The sequence below is a fragment of the Myotis yumanensis genome, unplaced genomic scaffold (genome assembly GCF_028538775.1).
Source record: "Myotis yumanensis isolate MYYU_CA2020_CCGP unplaced genomic scaffold, mMyoYum1.0.hap1 SCAF_3, whole genome shotgun sequence".
NCBI classification, from domain to species: Eukaryota; Metazoa; Chordata; class Mammalia; order Chiroptera; family Vespertilionidae; genus Myotis; species Myotis yumanensis.
Genome location: NW_027223754.1, coordinates 88,304,434 through 88,325,595, shown reverse-complemented (window position 1 = coordinate 88,325,595; position 21,162 = coordinate 88,304,434). Strand labels below are relative to the sequence as shown.

Below are 21,162 nucleotides of genomic sequence, written 5' to 3'. Positions count from 1 at the left end.
TGAGATCTGTCAGTCTTCGCATGCTTCTATGTCTCTGGATCTATTTTGTTCATCAGTTTAGTTTGTTCATTAGATTCCACATATAAGTGAGATACTTGTCTTTCTCTGACTGGCTTATTTTGTTTAATATAATACTCTCCAGGTCCCTCCATGCTGTCTCAAAGGTAAGAGATCCTTCTTTTTTAACTGCTGCATAGTAATGATTTCCTTTCACTTTAGAGAAAGTTTTGCTGGCAAACACACACACACACACACACAAACTGCTATACAAGCCAGGAGGAAAAGGAACGTGAAGAAGGAGGAAGAGCACATGTTTTAGTTTCTTTTCAAAATATGTGAGGGGAGAGATATAAGAAGTGAAGAAATATGCCACTCAGTGCAGTAATCATTCTAGACAAATTTCTTGGAACCATGGCCTAAAGGAACAGCCATCATAGCAACCAAAGGTGGATATAATTACAAGTGAGAACCTTTGACAAATCTCTAAAACAGTACCTATAGAGGGTGTAGGCTCAGAAAACTATGCAAAGGAAGAAGAAAGAAAGGAAAGACAAAACTGGAACTTCATGAAAGTAGAGAAAAAGCAAAAGCTGAGAAAGAAAGGAGAAGTGTGGGGAAACAGAGAGGAATAAGAATTGAGTATGGGTTGCCATGCAGCAGTGGCTGCACCATCGTGAACATCTTATATTTAAATTAAAATTAAGAAATGCATGTCTTAAGAAATGCAGGTGGAAGAAAGTAGAACTTCAGTGTTCTTACCCTCCTCCAAAAAATAAATATGTCAAAATTCCGGCAATAAAGAAGTGCATAAGGTAAACAGTGAAAGCCTCTACCCCCGGCCCCACCCTCACAAATACATACCCACTAACAAGTGAGAGAGGTGCAGGTGAGGGTGCACTTAATAGATACTACACACTTTATTTAAAATAGGATTTCCTGGGGGAGCAATAAAATCAAGAATGTCACGTAATTTAGTGAACCATTAGGCATAATTGCCAACCAATAAAAGTAAAACATTTCATAATGCTCTCATTTTCATTACATATTGATTCATAAGGCATTGTTCTATCGTTGGCTTTGGTTAAAACAAAGTATTTAAAATTAATATCCCATATCTTTCGGTATGTACTAGATAGAAATCTTAATAATCATGGAATTTTATGTGCAAAAAGCTGTCTAGGTACCAGCCAGGTGTGCCGTGAGCACAAGACACAGGAGCATCATTGTGACTCAAGGGCCCTAAGAACTGGTTTACTGGGCTTTACTCAAAGGGCCCTGAAATAACGTAACTAAAGGTAGAGACACAGAAGCCAAGGTCTCACCTGGTAAGATGGACCTTGCTTAGGGTCAGAGAACAAGTGAAGTTAACAGTGGGAGGACACTTTCAGTGCATTAGAACCTGGAAGTTGAAAAAATATAAAGCAAGGCTTCATGAACCCTAAATTAACTAGAACAGTTCAAAACTAAGGCTGTGGATGACAAGATGTGTCAGAATATTCTTGTGGTGAGAGAAGACATCCTTGCATTGTTCCTGATCTTATTAGGAAAGCTTCCAGTTTCTCATCATTAAGTATGATGCTAGATTTAGGATTGGAAGACTTAATATTGTTAAAATGTCCATGCTACCCAAACTAATCTACAGATTCAATACAATTCCCATCAAAATCTGAATTCCATTTTTTTTTTTCAGAAATAGAAAAAAAAATCCTAAAATCCATATAGACCCTCAAAGGGTCCCAAATAGTCAAAACAATCTTAAGAAATAAAATGAAAACTGGAGGCCTCATACTTTCTAATTTTAAAATATACTACAAAGAACATAGTATCAACAGGATGCCAAATGACATACTAGAAGAAAATATAGAGGAAAAGTGTCATTACAGTGGATTTGGCAGTACTTTATTGACTAGGACACCAAAAACACAATCACCAAAAGCAAGAATAGAAAAATGGGACTATATCAAAATTGAAAACCTCTGTATAGCAAAGAAAACCATCAATAGAATGACAAGGCAACTATGGAGTATGAGAAAATATTTGCAAACCATATACCTGACAAGGGGTTAATATCCCAAGTATATAAAGAACTCCCACAACGTAACAAAAACAAAATCCAATTAAAATATGGGCAAAGGACTTGGACAGTTCTCTGAAGAAAATATACAAATGGCCAACAAACATATGAAAAGATACTTAACATCACTAATCATGAGGGGATTGCAAATTAAAACAATGAGATATCAACTTAGATCCATTAAAATGGCCACTATCAAAGACAGAAAATAGCAAGTGCTGGTGAGGATGCAGAAAAATTGGAAAACTTGTGCATTGTTAATGGAATGTAAAAGGGTTCAGCTACTATAGAAAACAATATGGAGATGCCTCAAAAAATTAAAAATAGTATTGCATATGATCCAGCAATCCCACTTCTGGGTATATATCCAAAATAACTAAAGCAGGATCTCAAAGAGATATTTGCACATTCATGTTCCTTGAAGCATTATTCACAACAGCCAAGAGGTAAAAGCAACCTAAATGTCCATCAACAGATGAATGGATAAAAAAAAAAATGTGGTGTGTGTGTGTGTGTGTGTGTGTGTGTGTGTGTAGGAATATATTCAGCCTAAAAAAGGAAGGAAATCCTGTCATATTCTACAACATGGATGAACCTTGAAGAAATTACACTAAATGAAATAAACCAGTCACAAAAAGACAAATAATACATCCACTTATATGAGGTATCTAAAGCAGTCACACTCTTGGAAACAGAAAGTGGAATGGTGATTGTCAGGGGCTGGGGGAGGGAAAAGAGAAGGTGTTGTTCAATGGATATAGCGTTTCAGTTGTGCATGATGAAAAAGTTTCAGAGATGTGTTGCAAAGTGCAGTTAACACTAAGCTGTACATTTAAGAATGTTTAAGATGATATATTTTCCGTTATGTGTTTTTACATATGGTGGTACCTAGGAACTGGGTTTGGACAGAAGTGGTTACTTGGAGGATGCTCAAGGTAAAAATTTATCAAAACATCATATTTTGTACGAATTTCATGCACTGGAGGCGGGGGGGCGGTCCCTCAGCCCGGCCTGCACCCTCTTGCAATCTGGAATCCCTCCCAATCTGGGACCGCTGGCTCCTCACTGCTCACCTGCCTGACTGCCCCTAACCACTCGCCTGCCTGCCGGATCACCCCTAACCACTTGCCTACCTGCCTCATCATCCCTAACTGCTTCTGCCTGCCCCTGCCTGCCTCATCACCCCTAACCCCTCTGCCTGCCTGCCTCATTACTCCTAAACACTCAACTGCCTGCCTGATCGCCCCTAACTGCTCACCTGCCTGCCTCGCCACTAACAGCCTCTGCCTCAGTCCCCGCTGCGGCAGCTTCGTCCAGAAGGACATCCGGAATGACATCCAGCAGGTTGTTCAGCTGTCTGGTCTAATTAGCATATTATGCTTTATTATTATAGATAAACAGATGAAGTCACTAGGCAAAAGTGTTTTAACCTGAAAGCCTTATGATTAAGAGAATACTCCTGAAGCGTACTGCTATGAAGCAGTTGTCATAATTCCTCACTCAATATCCCAAAAGCATAGTATTTCTACCATGACTCTTTCTACCAGTGCATCTTTGGGGACTGTAAAACAAATGATCTCTCACATGTGTATGAGAAATGAGAGGCACTGAGATGAGGTTCTGGGAGCTACAAGCCTGCCACTTCCACTCTCTAGCTGTTTGACCTTAGACAGCCACTGAAATACATCTGTAAATGGAGATACCGGTACCTCCCTTTACAGAATCGGTGGGAAAAGGGGGACAAGGCCTATGGAGCCTTCAGCACAGTACTTAGCAGTCCTCAAAAAAAAAAAAAAATGGTGATCCTGATTTGCCTCTTCAATCTCCAGGCCACTTGCAACACACTCAATCTTGTATATGACTTGAACAGCCTAGTCCAACTGGTTTGGGATAGAGAATTTTTCTTTCCTAATTCCATTACATTACTTAGGCATCAGGAACCTCCATTCCCAGCCTCAATTGAATGAATTAATTTGTGCACTAAAACAACCTGATGAAAAAGTGGAGCAAGATGACTCTACTTTTATTTCTTTCAGGAAGTGTCCCTATTTTCCCACGAGAGATTGTTAAAATAATGAGAAGACAAATGGCACCAAATTAATAAAAAGTAGGTAAAATGAACTTCTGTGACCTATTTTTACTCCATTGTAATTGAGGAATGCAGTGGTTAACTGCCAACAAACCAAATAAATAAATAAACAATTATATGCTTCTCCTGATGCCCAAGTGGTTTTGGTTAAACCACTGGGTGATCGAGACTGTAACTACGTGGTGACACTGCCTGTGTGGCCTGACCAAGGTAATGGTGATCCCAATCAAGTTGGACAACAAATCTCAAAGCGGAGTGACCCGTGCTCCTCAGGTTATATTTTTGTATGTGGGAAAGTGTGGGCCATGCGGTCTCTCTTTGTTGGGGATGGGGTTGCTTTACGGCCCAACGATTGCACTCTGTAGATCAGCATGTTAGTCTGAACTCCCTTGTGTGGGTCTTAATGGATTATAGCTTCGTTTTGGACCTTATCTTGGCGGTCTGAAATTAGATCTACGGAACCCCTTTGGGACTTATTCATAGATAGCTGAGTCTGTGCCCTTGGCAAGGAGGGGTATGATTGAGGTAGATTGCAAGGTGACCTCATCCTGCTGCTTAGAGTCCTGTTGATACTAGATTTGATTAAATGCTAATGAGACTAATTAAATGAATTTTCTCCCAGTCTCTGTAGTCAGATTAATCAGAGTGGCTAATCAGAGTGGCGTACTCCTATAAAAACCCAAGTTCAGCCAAGAATGTGTTATTGTGGGCTGAGGGACGGATTGTTGAGAGAGGCAGTCTGCCATGGGTGCTGAGTGTGCCTGCATGTTCCTTCTGGGTATGCCATGAATGCAAAGCTCTGGCCGTTCTTTACCGGGGCCATTTCTTAGGGCTGCGTTTGTAGCAAGCAATCTTGAAGAATGGGGTAATGTCTCCCCCAGACAAAGGGCAGGCTGGCTTTCACTTACTATACAAACAATGAATCTCTCAAGTCCGTGTTTCTTTCCTTTCGTGCAGCCCACTGCATCCCCAGGTATCCATCATGGACCCTTTGTGTCACCTTCAGGGGGTTTGTGAGGTATGGGGAGCCAACACAAAGGAACATGAAGCTCTGAACACTACTTTCTGTGAGCAATAAAGTCCTTTGTCTCTGACTCAGAAATGTTGTGTCTTCTGCCAGTATCCACAAAAAGGAACAGGCTAACTTACTAGCTTGTAAGCAGGGTGAAATGCCAGGCTTTGCACAGACCTTGACAACCCTACATCTGGATTTGGCTGATTGTGCTCTAATTAAATGATTTCACTTGTTCTCTGTGCCTTTATTTTCTATAAACTGGAAACCTAATCTAGAAGTTTCATCAGATTCAGGTTTGGCTTTTAAGGTGGAAAGACTTTGCATTGGTCCTGTGTTCTTCCTATTGCATAATGTCAGGCCTCCCAGTTTTAGTGATACTAAGTTTATTCAGTGCATTCAGTTGGTTTCAGTAATTATAAAGTTCCCATCAACATTTTACCTAATAGGTTTAGCATTCATTGATGATCATTGCCTAGATCTCTTATTTCATTAATGGTTTTCTTAAAGGGACAATTTCAAAATCATGCATTTATCTATTGCAATTCTTTGGTAAAGGAGAACTTTCTATCATCAACTATTTGTTTGCCCTAAAATCAGTTCAACCTTTGACCCAGACAGCAACGGCTTCTTCTCTGGGCCCCTTGTTTCAGGGGCCCCCCCATTTAAGAGTGCCTTCTCCAAAATTTTCTAAGTCTGTCTCTGGCACCTGAAACCAGTCAGGGGTAGCAGGGCTCCAAGCCCAGGATAAAGTTAAACTTCATATATGTAAACTTGGGTTCATTTGTTTCAGTTTTATGTGTGGCTTTATTTGGTTTTAGGGCAGTGATGGCAAACCTTTTGAGCTCGGCATGTCAAAATTTTGAAAAACCCTAACTTAACTCTGGTGCCATGTCACATATAGAAATTTTCATAATTTTTTTTATATTTGCAACCATAGTAAAAAAAGATTTATATTTTTGATATTTATTTTATATATTTAAATGCCATTTAACAAAGAAAAATCAACCAAAAAATATGTATAAAATGAACAAAAACAGAAAAACAATGACATTTAGGAAAAAAAAATAATAAAAACAATGATAATCAAATGGTATGAAAACTAGAAATTAGTGACTTTTTTGGTGCTGAAGTTTGTCTGCTAATTCTTCGATTGCAGGCTCATACTTGGTGCACTTCAAGGCCAAGCAAGCGCCACTAACTTCATCTGTTAGCCGGTTTCTTTTGTTCGTTTTAATATTATTTAATGCTGAGAACAAAGTCTCACAAAAATATGTTGATGAAAAAACTGTTAGCAAAGCCATCGCTAGATTTTTTATGTCGCTAAAAGTGTCAGGTACTCTGTTCCAAGCACTCAAACTTTCTTGTTCGTAGTTGCACTCTTCTTCATTATTCAAACGATTTCGTTCCAGATTTTCAAGTTTCGACCTTAAGTTGACAAATACATGAGTCCAAATGCTACCTTGAAAATCTGCAAGTTGCATCTCTAAATCGTCAATTTGCATGCATTGGAAATCCTTTAATTCCAAAGTACTGTAAACAACTACATCCAGATACTTAATTATTTTAATGGTCTGTTCTAGGCTTCTAAATTGGTTGAATCTTTTGCTGAACTGTTCAAATAACAAGTTTACTATATTCTGGTACATAAGTATGGACTCCATTACACTCATTGTAGTGGCCTTCTCGAAATACTTTTTTATCCAAGGAAAATACTTATAAGTTTTAGTTTCAATATCTCGCTTGAAAATTTTAAGTTTACTTTCAAAAGATTTGATGTATCCAAACATAACATCAATAGTTTTGCCAAAACCTTGTAATTTTAAGTTCAGTTCATTCATATGAACAGAGAAATCTGTAAAAAACATCAAATTGCTGACCCACTTATGATCATTGATCTGAGGAAAGTTTGCCAGATCCTTATTCTCAATAAATACCGTAATTTCTTCAAAGCACTCCACGAATCGCTCAAGTACTTTACCTCGACTCAGCCACCTCACATTATTGAGCATCAGTAGTCCACTGTAGGTTGAATCAACTTCCTGTAAAAGTGCAGAAAATTCTCGCTTGTGAAGGGGTCGAGAAGCTATAAAATTCACAATTTTTGTTACAACTGACATTAAATCATTCGATTCTGAGAATCCCGATTTGGCACACAACACCTCCTGATGGATAATGCAATGAAAAGGTACAAGTGGATGTCTAATAGCTTCCATAAACAATTTCAGGAATCCCACATTTTTTCCCACCATATTTGGTGCCCCTCTGTTGTGACTGACACAATTTTAGAGATATCAATGTTTAGGTCACTGAATGTTTTTATAACAACCTTACATATTTCGTTTCCTGATGTACTTATTGGCACTGATTCTAACTTTATCAACTCTTCTCTCATTGTGAGACCATCAGAATATTTAGCAATAATAGCCAACCGAGCATTTGATGTGACATCAGTAGTTTCATCATGAGAAATCGAAAAATATTTACAACTATTTAAGTCTTTTTTTAATTGATGTTGTACATTTTTGTTAAGATCTATTATTCTGTCTTTGATAGTTTTTCTACTGAGTGGTAACTCAGAAATTCTTTTAATAATATCATCTTTATTTTTCATATCGTGAAATAGAGCTGGTGCACATCTTAGAAATGTTTCCTTAATGAATTCTCCGTCACTGAGGGCTTTTCCATGCTGAGCTATGGAGTGAGCAATACAGTAACTTGCTGATGTTAAATTTGTAAAGCATCTTACAAATTTAATGATGGAATTTGATTGACTTTTATAGAGGTGTAGCTGCCTAGAAATGTATTACTTCCTTTCATCGATACTTTTTTTCAAGAGCTGACAATGATTAGTTTCAAAATGTCTCTTTACATTCCATGTTCTGCTTACTACCGTTTCATTACACAGTATGCACAATGATCTGTTGTTTCTGTCGACAATCCCGTACATCTCGGTCCATATGTCTTGAAAGGGTCAGCTACTGCTACTTCCACTTCCTTTATCATTCAATCTTGCTTTTTAATTTTTTTGATTCTCCATCACAAGGCTGCAAAAATAAATAAATATAAATCACGGCGTTTTTTTATAAATGGTTGATAGGTTTCTTACCTATTAACTTTTTGCAGTGTTGTTGCACTGACTCCTGGTGCAAAACAATTCAAAGATAGTATAGTATGTATAACCAACAAATATATGGTGCTGTAATCAATTATCCGACACGCAGAATGTCTCGTTGAGCACTGTTGCACTGTATATCTTTTTCTTCTAACCCTCCCACTCCTGTCTCCTAACGAACATGGCGATCAAGTGCGTCCGTTTGCCAAATGCACCTGAACGCACGGGAAGCTTACCCGAGGCACATGTTGACGATAACGAGGCCGTTTCCAGAATTGGGCATTTTGTCACTCGGGTAAAAATAAAATGTCACGAGTAAAGATTAATCTCTTTATAGTGCAATTCTTAACCTTTTTATATTAATGTCAATATTGGAACAATGTATCTTGGATGTTTTCACTATGTATCTTTGCTACGCAACACTGATGTACATGTTTACATCCGGTTTTAGAATTGCATTATTGATCATTGCCGGGAGCCGGTCCATCCTTGCTGTTTCAAGGGACCTGGCATATATGGCATATTGTTCATAATATGTTTCCTTAATATGTTTCCCAGGTAGGGATTTTCCCCTGAAGTTAGGGAGGGGATAAAACTCCTTAACTAAGTGCCAGGCGGGTAGTTAATCACTTTAACTACAAACAATCATGCTTGAGCTACATAATCCTTACTCCCTGGAATGGAGATAAGAAACGCCCTAACCTTTGTAATAGAACTTGACAGGATTAAAATCGGCTGGTATAAATACGGATGTAACAAGACAATCATCATCAGATCCTCATCAGCTCCTCATCAGCTCCTCATCAGCTCCTCATCAGCTCCTCATCAGAACCTCATCAGATCCTAACCAGAACCTAGCCAGAGAACATGGCAAAAGATCCTGGACAGAACCTGGCTACAGAACTTCACTGGAGAACCTAGACAGAACATGGCAGGAGAAACTGGATAGAACCTGGCGACAGAACCTGACTGGAGATCCGGGCTAGAACCTGGCCAGAGAACCTGGCTGGAGAACCTGGAGAACCTGGCTGGAGAACCTAGCGAGAGAACATGGCACCAGAACTTGGTTGGAGATCCTGACCAGAACTTGGTTGGAGTTCCTAACCAGAACTTCGCTGAAGATCCTGACCAGAACTCGGCTGGAGTTCCTGGCTTGAGATCCTGGAGGGAGAACCTTGCTATGCTGATCAACTGAACACTGACCCCGTGCCATTCCTTCATCGCCGACTCCGTCCACACCTTTGGGGACCCCTGGACCCGCTGGGGTTGGACCCCCAACAGATCATGAGTAACGTGAGTAATAATATTACTCGAGTGATGCCCAACTCTGGCCGTTGCGAGAGACAAATATTTGAATTATGCAATTTTTTGTCTCTGTCGATGCATGTCACCCAAAATGAGTTCCCATGTCACCTCTGACACGCATATCATAGGTTCGCCATCACTGACCTAAAGCAACTAATAAAAAAGGAACAAAGAAAACCCATAGCAAGAAGAAGGAAGAAAATAATAAAAATTAAATTAGAGTGGGAGTAAATAAAAAGGAAAAAGAAAACAATAGAAAAGATCAATGAAACTAAAAGTTAGTTCTCTGAGAGGATAAGTAAAATTGACAAGCCTCTAGCAAGACTCATTAAGGAGAAAAGAGAGAGAACACAAGTAGAATCAGAAATGAAAGAGGAAAGGTTACAACAGACACCACACAATTACAAAGGATCATTAAAGAATACTATGAACAATTATATGCTAACAAATTTGACAATTTAGAAGAAATGGATAAATTTTAGAAACATACATAATTCCAAGACTAAATCAGGAAGAAACAGAGAATATGAACAGACCAATTACTAGCAATGAAATTTAAGCAGTAATGAAAAAACAAAACTTTCACCAAACAAAAGCCCAGGATCAGATGGCTTCATAGTTGTATTCCATCAAACATTTAAACAAGAATTAGTACTATCCTCAAACTATTCAAAAAAAACTGAAAAGGAAGGAACATTTTCAATTCATTCTATGAGGCCAGCATTACCCTGATACAAAAATCAAACAAAGACACTTCAAAGAGGGAAAGGCCAATATCCCTGATGAACATAGACGCCAAAGTTCTCAACAAAATACTAGAATACTACATTAAAAGAATTCAACAGTACATGAAAAGAATTATACACCATGATCAAGTGGGATTTATATGAGGGATGTAAGGGTGTTCAACATCTACAAAACAATTAATGTGATCATCACATCAACAAACCAAGAATAAAAATCATATGATTATCTCAATAGATGCAGCAAAAGCATTTGACAAAATTCAATGTTTATTTAGAATAAAAACTCTCAACAAAGTGGGTATAGTGGAAACTTACTCAATTTGATAAAGGCTATCTATGACAAGCCCATAGCTAATGTCATACGGAATGGTAAAAAGCTGAAATATTTTTCTCTAAGGTCAGGAAGAAGACAAGGATGTCCACTCTCACCACTTTTATTCAACACTAGAGGTCCAGTACATGGATTTATGCACATTGAAAGGAAATTAATTAGAAGAAATATTTTAGAGGCCAGGGAGGGGCCACTGGAGGGCTCCAGGGTGTGTCTGGCCCCTCTCGCCCAGTCCCGATAGGGCCAGACCCCAGCAGCAAGCTAACCTACCGGTCGGAGTGTCTGCCCCCTGGTGGTCAGTGCGCATCATAGCAACTGGTCGAATGAACAGTCGGACACTTAGCATATTAGGCTTTTATTATATAGGATAGTACTTGAAGTCCTCCTCAAAGTAATCAGATAAGAAATAAAAGGTACCCAAATAAAAAAAAAGTAAAGCTGTCACTATTTGTAGATGGCATACTATATTTAGAAAATCCTACATGATTCACCAAAAAATGAATCTATTTAATAAAAGAATTCAGTAAAGTAGAAGTACACAAAATTAATATACATATATCTGTTGCATTCCTAAAAACAAATAACCATAAGGAAAAATGAAAAAACAATCCCATGCACAATTGCATAAAAAAGAATAAAATACCTAAGAATAAACTTAATCAATGAGGTTAAATACATGTACACTGAAAACTATAATACATAGAATAAATAAAGTGAAGAAAATACAAATAAATGAAAGCATATAAGGTGCTCATGGATTGGAAGGATTAATATTGTTAAAATGACCATACTATCCAGAGCAATTTATAGATTAAATGTTAATTCCTATCAAAATAGCAATGTAATTCTTTTCAGAAGTAGAACAAATAATCCTAAATCTTATATGGAATGACAAAAAATTCCAAATTGCAAAAAATTCTTGAGAAAGAACAATGGAGATTTCAAAACAGTATGGTACTGGCACAAAAACAGACACACAGATCAATGGGAAAGAATAGAGTCCAGAAATAAACCCTCATTTATATGGTCAACTAATCTATGACAAAGGTGGTAAAAATAAGCACTGGAGTAACAACAGTTTCTTCAACAAGTGGTGTTGATAACACCGGACAGATACATGCAAAAGAATGAAACTGGACCACTCTCTTATACCATTTACAAAAATAAACTCAAAATGGTTAAATATTTAAATTAAGGCCTGAAACCATAAAACTCCTAGAAGAAAACAAAGGAGGAAAATTACTTGACATCAGTCTGAGTAATATCTTTTTAAAAACATCCCTTGAGCAAGGGAAACAAAAGCAAAAATAAACAAATGGTACTACAGCAAACTAAAAAGCTTCTGTACAATGAGGAAAAACTTCAACAAAACCAAATGGCAAGCCACTGAATGGGAGAATATAATTACAAATGATATATCCAAAATATCTAAGAAACTCATACAACTCAATAAGAAAAAAATAACCAATCCAATCGAAAAATGGCCAGAGAACATGAAAAAACATTTCTCCAAAGAATGGATATAGATGGTCAACCAACATATGAAAAATGCTCAACATCACTAATCATCAGGGAAATGCAAATCAAAACCACAATGAGATATCACCTCATACCAGTCAGAATGGCTTTTATAAAAAAATGAACGAGTAACAAGGTGTTGGCGAGGATGTGAAGAAAAGGGAACCTTTGTGTACTATTGGTGGGACTTCAAACTGGTACAGTCCCTATAGAAAACAGCATGAAGATTACTCAAAAAAACTGAAAATGACCTACCAATTCCATTTCTGGGTATTTATCCAGAGAAAACAAAAACACTAATTAGAATATATATATATTCCTATGTTCATTGCAGCATTAGTTACAATAGCCAAGATATGCAAGCAACCTAGGTGTCCATCAGTAGATGAATGGATAAAAGAATTGAGATATATATATATATAATGGAATATTATATGACAATAAAAAAGAATGAAACCTTGCCATTTCTGAAAACATGGAGGGATGTATGTAGAAAGTATTATGCTAAGTGAAAAAAGCCAGACAGAGAAAGACAAATACCATATGATTTCACTTACATGTGGAATCTAAAAACCAAAAAAAATAAAAACAGATAAGGGATGGTTACCAAAGGGATAGAGACCAAAGGGATGGTTACCCGAAGGAAAAGAGTAGGGGAGATTGGTGAAAGGGGAAGGTAATACAGTCAATAATATTGTGATAAGTTTGCACAGTGACAGATGATTACTAGAATTAGTGGGGTGATCACTAATTATTAAAGTTATTAAAATGTCAAATCACTATATTGTACACCTAAAACTAACATAACCAGTATAAGATTTTATACCAATTATACTTACATACAACAATAAAATTTTAAAAATAAATAAAGAAGAACCCATGTGGAGACTGCTAGGAGGGGTTGGAGCCTAGAAACAAGCTGGTCCCACACCCAGACATAGCATTTGAGATTCTGGATATCTCAGTTGTGGAGGTCCCCCCAGGGGCAAGGCGTCCCAGCCCCACACCAGGCTTCCAGTGGTGGGAAGAGGAGTCCCCACAATATCTGAATGTGAAAATCAGCGGGGTTTCAGTCTGGGTGAGATGGAAGACAGCTGGAAACCAAGGTGTCCTCTTAGGGTCTGTGTGCAGACTCACTCACGAACACTCAACCGAGGCTCCAGCAAAGGGACAGCAGTTCGAAAGGTGCCAGGGACAAATGGGGAGAAACAGGATTGTGTGGCTTCAAGAGTAGGGTTGGAGGGGCAGCCACTACTGTTCCTATGTTGAGCCCTCCTCCCACACAGCCTATAAACACAGGTGGGCACCAGGTCTGAATCTGCATTAATCAGGTGAACATGGCTCGCCCCATCTTGGTAACTCCCTGAGCCTCTTTCAGTAGGTGTTCCTGTCAGGCAGCCAGCCTCAGCCTGTGCTGCACACTTTCCTGAAAGCTCTCACAGGTCTGTGGCTGGCCTCTTGACGCTCTGTGCCTCTTGCTGAATGGCCCAGGTCTGGCGCTAGTGGCAGGCAGCCTCGGTTCACAGCATGGCCTTTCCCACTTGTCTCTAGACCAAGCACAGGCAGCTACCAAGCGTGGATTGCTTTGTAGCTCCTACCAGGTGACCCTGGGGCCAGGCACAGGCAGAGGCTGATCTTTGCCTGAAACAGCCCATCCCAAGAGGCCCCAGAACCAACACACCCAATAGCCACCTTCAGACCACACCAGAGTACCACCCAAATAGCTCCATCAACAACATACCCAAAGGGTTGGAGGTATCATGCTACCAAACATCAAACTATACTATAGACTGCCGGAAGCCGGTCCATCCTTGCTGCTTGACACAGTCGCTGCAGGGAAGAAACATCTGCACAGCATATGTTTCAAGGGACCTGGCATATATGGCATACTGTTCTTAATATGTTTTCTCCCCTTCTTAGCGCTATGTGTTTTAACCAAGGTCACCTCTCCAGGAAAGGTTGTTTCCCCAGGTGGGGATTTTTCCCTGTAGTTAGGGATTAACAGGACTAAGGAAGGGAATCAGTAAAACCCCTTAACTAAGTGCCAGGTGGGTAGTTAATCACTTTAACTACAAACAATCACGCTTAAGCTCCATAATCTTTACTTAGGATAATCTCCTTCAGTTACTTCCTTGTATCTTAACAGAACAATAGAGTAGTGATCTTGGAATGGAGATAACAAACGCCCGAACCTTTGGAATAATGTAGAATGGATAGGATTAAAATAAAATGGTATAAATACAGATGTAACAGGAGAATAAAGGGAAAACCTCGCTATGCTGATAAACTGAACCCTGTCTCCGTGTCTTTCCTTCTTCGCCGACTCCGTCCACACCTTTGGGAACCTCTGGACCTGCTGGGGCTGGACCCCAACAATAGGCTAGAGTAATCAAAACAGCATGAGACTGGCATAAAAACAGACACAGATCATTGGAACAGAATAGAGAGTCCAGAAATAAAGTCACACCTATATGGTCAATTAATAAGTGACAGAGGAGGCAAGAATATACTATGGGGGGACATACAGAAGGCCCAGAGACATATGAAAACATGCTCAAAGTCATTAATCATCTAAGAGATGCAAATCAAAACAACAATGAGATACCATCTCACACCTGTCAGAATGGCTATCATCAACAAATCAATAAACGACAAGTGCTGGTGAGGATGTGGAAAAAAAGGAACCCTCCTGCACTGCTGGTGGGAATGCAGACTGGTGCAGCTACTGTGGAAGACAGTATGGAGTTTCCTCCAAAAGTTAAAAATGGAACTCCCATTTGACCCAGTAATCCCACTTCTAGGACTATATCCCAAGAAACCAGAAACACCAATCAGAAAGGATATATGCACCCCTATGTTCATAGCAGCACAATTTAAAATACCTAAGATTTGGAAACAACCTAAGTGCCCATCAGCAAATGAGTGGATTAAAAAATGGTAGTATATCTACACAATGGAATACTATGCTGCTATAAAAAAGAAGGAACTTTTACCACTTGCAACAGCATGGATGGAACTGGAGAGCATTATGCTAAGCGAAATAAGCCAGTCGGAGAAAGATAAATATCACATGATCTCACTCATATGTGGGATATAACGATCAACATAATTTGATGAACAAGAATAGATCCAGAGACAAATGGCAGGGGAGGAGGGGTTTAGAGCAACCAAAGGACTTGTATGCATGTATATTAGCATAACCAGTGGACACAAACACTAGGGCAGTGGGGGCTTGCCCAGGGTGGGAATGGCTGGTGTGGGGGGAGTGGTGTCAATTGGGGAAAAGGGAGACATATGTAAAACTTTAGACAATAATAATAATAATAAAAGAATATACTTTGGGGTAAAGACAGTCTATTCAGTCAATGATGTTGGAAAACTACAGATATATGCAAAAAAAAAGAAACTAGAATACTTTCTTATACCATATACAAAAAAAAACTCAAAATGGATTAAAGACTTAAATGTAAGACCAGAAACCATAAAATTCCTAGAAGAAAACACAGGCAATAAACTCTTTGACACTGCTTTTAGTATAATATCTTATATAATAAAAGCCTAATATGCTAAGTGTCCAGTCATCCAGTCAGCCATTCAACCAATCAAAGTGTAATATGCTAATGATATGTTAAGGCTGCTCAACTGCTCGCTATGACGTGCACTAACCACCAGGGGGTAGACGCTCCAACCAGTAGGTTAGCTTGCTGCTGGGATCTGGCTGATTGGGACTGAGCCAGATGGGCCAGACATGCTCTGGAGCTCTCCCATGGTCCCTCCTCAGCTGGCCAACCTCCTGCATCCCTCCCCAGCCCCGATCATGCACTGGTGGGGTCCCTCGGCCTGGCCTGTGCCCTCTCGCAATCCAGGACCCTTCAGGGGATGTTGGAGAGCCAGTTTCAGCCCGATCCCACAGGCCAGGCCGATTTTTTGCACCGGGCCTCTAGTATATATATAAAACAAAAAGGACAACCTACCTGAATGGGAGAAGATATTCACCAATAATGCATCAATGATAAGGGGTTAATATCCAAAATATATAAAGAACTCATACAACTTAACACCAAAAAAACAAACAATCTAATTATAAAATGGGCAGAGGACTTCTCCAAAGAGGGCATACAAATGGCCAATAGACATATGAAAAGATGCTCAACAACATCACTAATCATCCGAGAAATGAAAATTAAAACCACAATGAGCTATCACCTCACACCTGTCAGAATGACTATCATTAATAAATCAACAAACAACAAGTATTGGTGAGGGTGTGGAGAAAAGGGAGCCCCTGTGCACTGTTGGTGGAATGCAGATTAGTGCAGCCACTGTGGAAAGCAGTATGAAGTTTCCTCAAAAATTAAGTTTCCTCCATACTGTTTTCCATTGTGGCTGTACCAGTTTGCATTCTCACCAGCAGCAACAACATGGACAGATCTTGAGACTGTCATGCTAAGTGAAATAAGTCAGACAGAAAAAGTTAAGAACCATATGACTTCACTCATGTGGGATATAAAACTGAAAGCAACAAATGAACAAACAGGACAAACAAACAAAAACTCATAGACACAGACAACAGGATGATGGTTACTAGAGGGAAGGGGGATAGAGAATATTAAAGGGAAAGAAAAAAAGTAATAATAAATAAATAAATAAATAAATACAAAAAGTATTGACTCAGCAATTCCACTTGTGGGTATTTATCCAAAGAAATCCAAAACACTAATTTGAAAAGATATATGCATTCCTATGTTCACTGCAACATTATTTACAATAGTCAAGATACGGAAGCAATCTAAGGTTCCATCAAAGGATGACTGGATAAAGAAAAAGTGGTACATCATGAAATGGAATATTACTCTGCCATAAAAAAGAAATCCTACCATTTGCAACAACATGGATGGATCTATACGGTATTATGCTAAGTGAAATAAGTCAGATAGAGAAAGACAAATACCATATGATTTTCACCTATATGGACTCTAAAAAGCATAATAAATGAAAAAACAAAACAGAAACAGACTCTAGATACTGAGAACAAACTGGTGGTTGCCAGTTGGGAGGGAGTTTGGGGGACTAGGTGAAAAAGTTGATAGGATTAAATAGTACAAATTGGCAGTTACAAAATAGTCACCAGAATGTAAAGTAGAGCATAGGGAATATAGTTAATAATGTTATTAATAACTATGAATGGTACTAGGTGGGTATTAGACTTATCAGGGGGATCACTTTGTAAGTTACATAAATGTCTAACCACTATACTGTATACCTGAAACTAATATAATATTGGAAAATATTGTCAACTGAATTGAAAAAATCTTTTGACTTTTGTTTTTTTGTTAAATTTATTGGGGTGACATTGGTTAATAAAATTATATAGGTAAAAGTATATAGGGTACAATTCTATAATACATCATCTGTATATTGTATTGTGTGTTTATCACCCCAAGCCAAGTCTTCCTCTGTCACCATTTATTCCCCCTTTACTTTCTCCTATCTCTCTTTCCCCACTGCCCTTTCAAAAATATTTTTAAATTCAAAAATAAAAATAGCCCTAGCTGGTTTTGCTCAGTGGATAGAGCATCGGTCTGCAGACTGAAGTGTACCGGGTTCGATTCCAGTCAAGGGCACATGCCAGGGTTTGTGGGCTTGATCCCAGTAGGGGGCATGCAGGAGGCAGCTGATCAATGATTCTCTCATCATTGATGTTTCTATCTCTCCCTCTCCCTTCCTCTCTAAAATTAAATTTAAAAATATAAAAATAAATAAATAAAAAATAAAAATAAAATCCTAACATGACATTACACTCAACTGGGAAATACATGCTTTATGTTATTGTCCCATCCGTTGTAGAGTTCCTAGCATATGTCGTTGAAGCAAATAGACTTTTAAAAAAAAAAAAAAAAAAAGCAATTCTCTGTAATTGCTTTTGACTTAGATAAACAACTTTCTAACTAACTATTGGAAAACTTTTTGTAGGCTTTATTTGTGGTTGTTATTTAAAGTGATAACTGTAAAAGACTGTCAAAAAATCTTTGGCACTGTGCTTTTCAAAAAGAAAGGATAATTCCTTTGAAAATAATAATGAAAGAATAATAGAATCCCAGATATAAGAAGAAGTAAGGTCTGAAAGCTCCTGGATGGCATTCATCTGCCAAGGCAGGTAAGTCGGTTTTAGGAGCTAATGGGTTTTGCTGGCTTCATATGCTGAGTACACTTGAATTGCTACAATGGGGGCAAAGTGCACTGGGCAATGCTCCAGCCGATTGTTTTTCTAGCCAGGAAAGACTATGGCAATTCTGCCTATATAGTAATGGTCAATTCACAGCATCTAAGAGCTGGCTTTCATTGAAGATGTGACTAACTTAAATGACCTGAATGTTTATTATGTATTTAATACATGTACTACTTTAAATAATATTTCTTTTTAAAAATGTATTTTTTATTGATTTCAGAGAGGAAGGGAGAGGAAGAGAGACATAGAAACATCAATGATGAAGGAGAATCATTGATTGGCTGCCTCCTGCATGCCCCCCACTGGGGAATCAAGCCCAAAACCCGGGCATGTGCCCTGAACAGGAATGGAACCATGACTCCTCGGTTCATAGGTCGATGTTCAACCACTGAGACATGCCAACTGGGCAAGAAATACTATACTTTAAAAATGGTAAATTGAACCTGGCTGGTGTGGCTCAGTGGTTGAGGGTGGACCCATGAATCAGGAAGTCACAGCTCTATTCCTGGTCTGGTCAGGGAACATGCCCCAATAGAGGGCTCACAGGAGGTAGCCAATTAATGATTCTCTCTCATCATTGATGTTGCTTTTTTTCTTTTTTTAAAATTCTCTGTTGTTGAAAGTATTACACATGTCTCTTTTTTCCCCCTTTGACCCTTCCAGCCTGCCCCCGCTCCCTGCCCCAGGTCCTCAGTACCCTATTTTCTGTATCCAAAGGTTATGCATTAAATAATATTTCTGAACAAATATTTTACCTTATAAAAACTAATTTTATTTTATTGTCTATATAAGTTATGACAGTTTGTAGCCAATATGGAGATTAATGAGCCATACAAAAATAAATTGCAAATTTTCATTTTGCTGAGAGGACATTTTTAGAGGATTGTAGCATTAATTACAAGATAAATTCAGAATTTGAGAAGCAGCATGATCTGGTGGAGCAAACACGAGCTTAGGAGTCATACTGATGTCTTTGAAAACTACCTTGTTTATTTCCTAGTCATCTGAAGCTACACAAATTATTTAATCCCTCTAAGTCTATTTCTTCATCTATAAAATGGGGATGGGAGGAACAATATCCACCCTGAAACCTTCTAAGAATCCAATTAGATACATATGTGAAAGAGTGCTTACCTCACAGACAGGCAGAAAAAAATTTCTCTACAACATTCTATATCAACTTTCCCTTCCTTCCCAGTGGAAAGAAAAGCAGAACACTAACACTTCTCCGAATAATAGTCAAGGATTTCAGTAAGAGAAACTTCCATGTGTAAAATGATTACCAAGACACTACTTTACAGCAGTGAGGGAGGTCTACCGTGAACCAGTTCAATAATCGCCTTGATTATTAATTCTATGTTTACTAAATCTCAAAGTACAAACCAGTATTTGTAGACAGCAAAGAGGCCCCGAAGAAATTCTCTTATTCCATGGAGAAAAATCCTTCATAAAGGATATGTACTCAAGTCACTAAAAAGTTATATACAGGAACCCATTACATATTAAGTGGGCATTTTATGTCTGGTTTCCCAAGACTTGAACCCTGGGAAAACCTTCAGGATGAAAACCTTATTTAGGAACAGAGGTTTGAGCTAGGTTAACTCTAGAGTTTGTCCATTTTAGACGCCAAGTGGTATCTGAAGATGTTAAATTGCCCAGGGACGGATGATAAAACAGGCAAGATGACAGGTGACCGCCACGTGAGCATTTTACGTGGAAGCAGAAAGGAATAGGCAGAGAGAACCGAGGGCTTCCTTTGGGGGTCTGGCAGCTTTCAGGGTTCCCTTCCCACTCCTCGGAACCCTCTGTTCACGAAGAGGATGCACTTGGAAGCGGCAGGTCAAGAATCACCCACCCTCCCGCCACGCGTATGACTCCTAAGCTCGTGTTTGCTCCACCAGATCATGCTGCTTCTCAAATTCTGAATTTATCTTGTAATTAATGCTACAATCCTCTAAAAATGTCCTCTCAGCAAAATGAAGATTTGCAATTTATTTTTGTATGGCTCATTAATCTCCATATTGGCTACAAACTGTCATAACTTATACAGATCGGTCCCCCACCCCCACCCCACCCCTGGAGTGGCCTCCAGCGCGCTCCTGACCGCAGGCATCAAGGGCCAAGAAATGCGTTATTTCTGCACCTAAAAGACAGCAGGGCCGACTCGGGTGCTCACCCAGGGGCAATTACTCCAGGGGCCTGTGCGTCTGTTCAGGATTTGAGGAAATTCTTCAGAAACCAGCCATGGTAGGGGGCGGAGGCTCTCCGTGGAGGCAAAATTCTCTCAGCCCCGGGTGCGCCGAGTGGTTACCTCCGGGCTCTCATCAACTCCCACTCCCCCAGCCTGATTTGCCTCTGACAATTTATCTTTAAAGATAATGTCGACGTGGGGGGTGCAGTTTTAAAAACACAGCATCGATGACTCCTCGGTGTTCAGAGGACGCAGACACCCCCGCGCACCCTAAGTACTGGTGCGCACACGCGAGGCCGCCCCAAGGGAGAAGACCCGGTGCGCAGGCGCCAGCCGTGCCCTTCACGCTGGCTGGCCGTCACGCCCTCTGCCCCGGCCAGCCCCGCCCTCCCCGGCCAGCCCCGCCCTCCCCGGCCAGCCCCGCCCTCCCCGGCCAGCCCCGCCCTCCCCGGCCAGCCCCGCCCTCCCCGGCCAGCCCCGCCCTCCCCGGCCAGCCCCGCCCTCCCCGGCCAGCCCCGCCCTGACTCTAGCCCCGCCCCGCCCCGCCCCGCC

At 39.6% G+C, this 21,162-nt stretch overlaps 1 protein-coding gene across 5 annotated transcripts in view; it reads right to left on the bottom strand.

Moving 5' to 3' along the window:
• Positions 1 to 21,162, bottom strand: part of TRIM13 (tripartite motif containing 13) — a 78,333-nt gene that overhangs the window by 56,944 nt on the left and 227 nt on the right. Inside the window, exons 1-3 of one of the 5 annotated variants that reach the window (XM_070409092.1) lie at positions 20,596 to 20,879; positions 8,069 to 8,222; positions 7,157 to 7,217 (exon numbers count right to left, since the gene is read on the bottom strand). The gene's annotated coding sequence lies outside the window, so the exon portion shown is untranslated. Of the gene's footprint in view, positions 1 to 7,156; positions 8,223 to 20,562; positions 20,880 to 21,162 lie in introns of those variants that run through there. The other 4 variants (XM_070409093.1, XM_070409091.1, XM_070409089.1 and 1 more) reach the window with 4 other exon arrangements.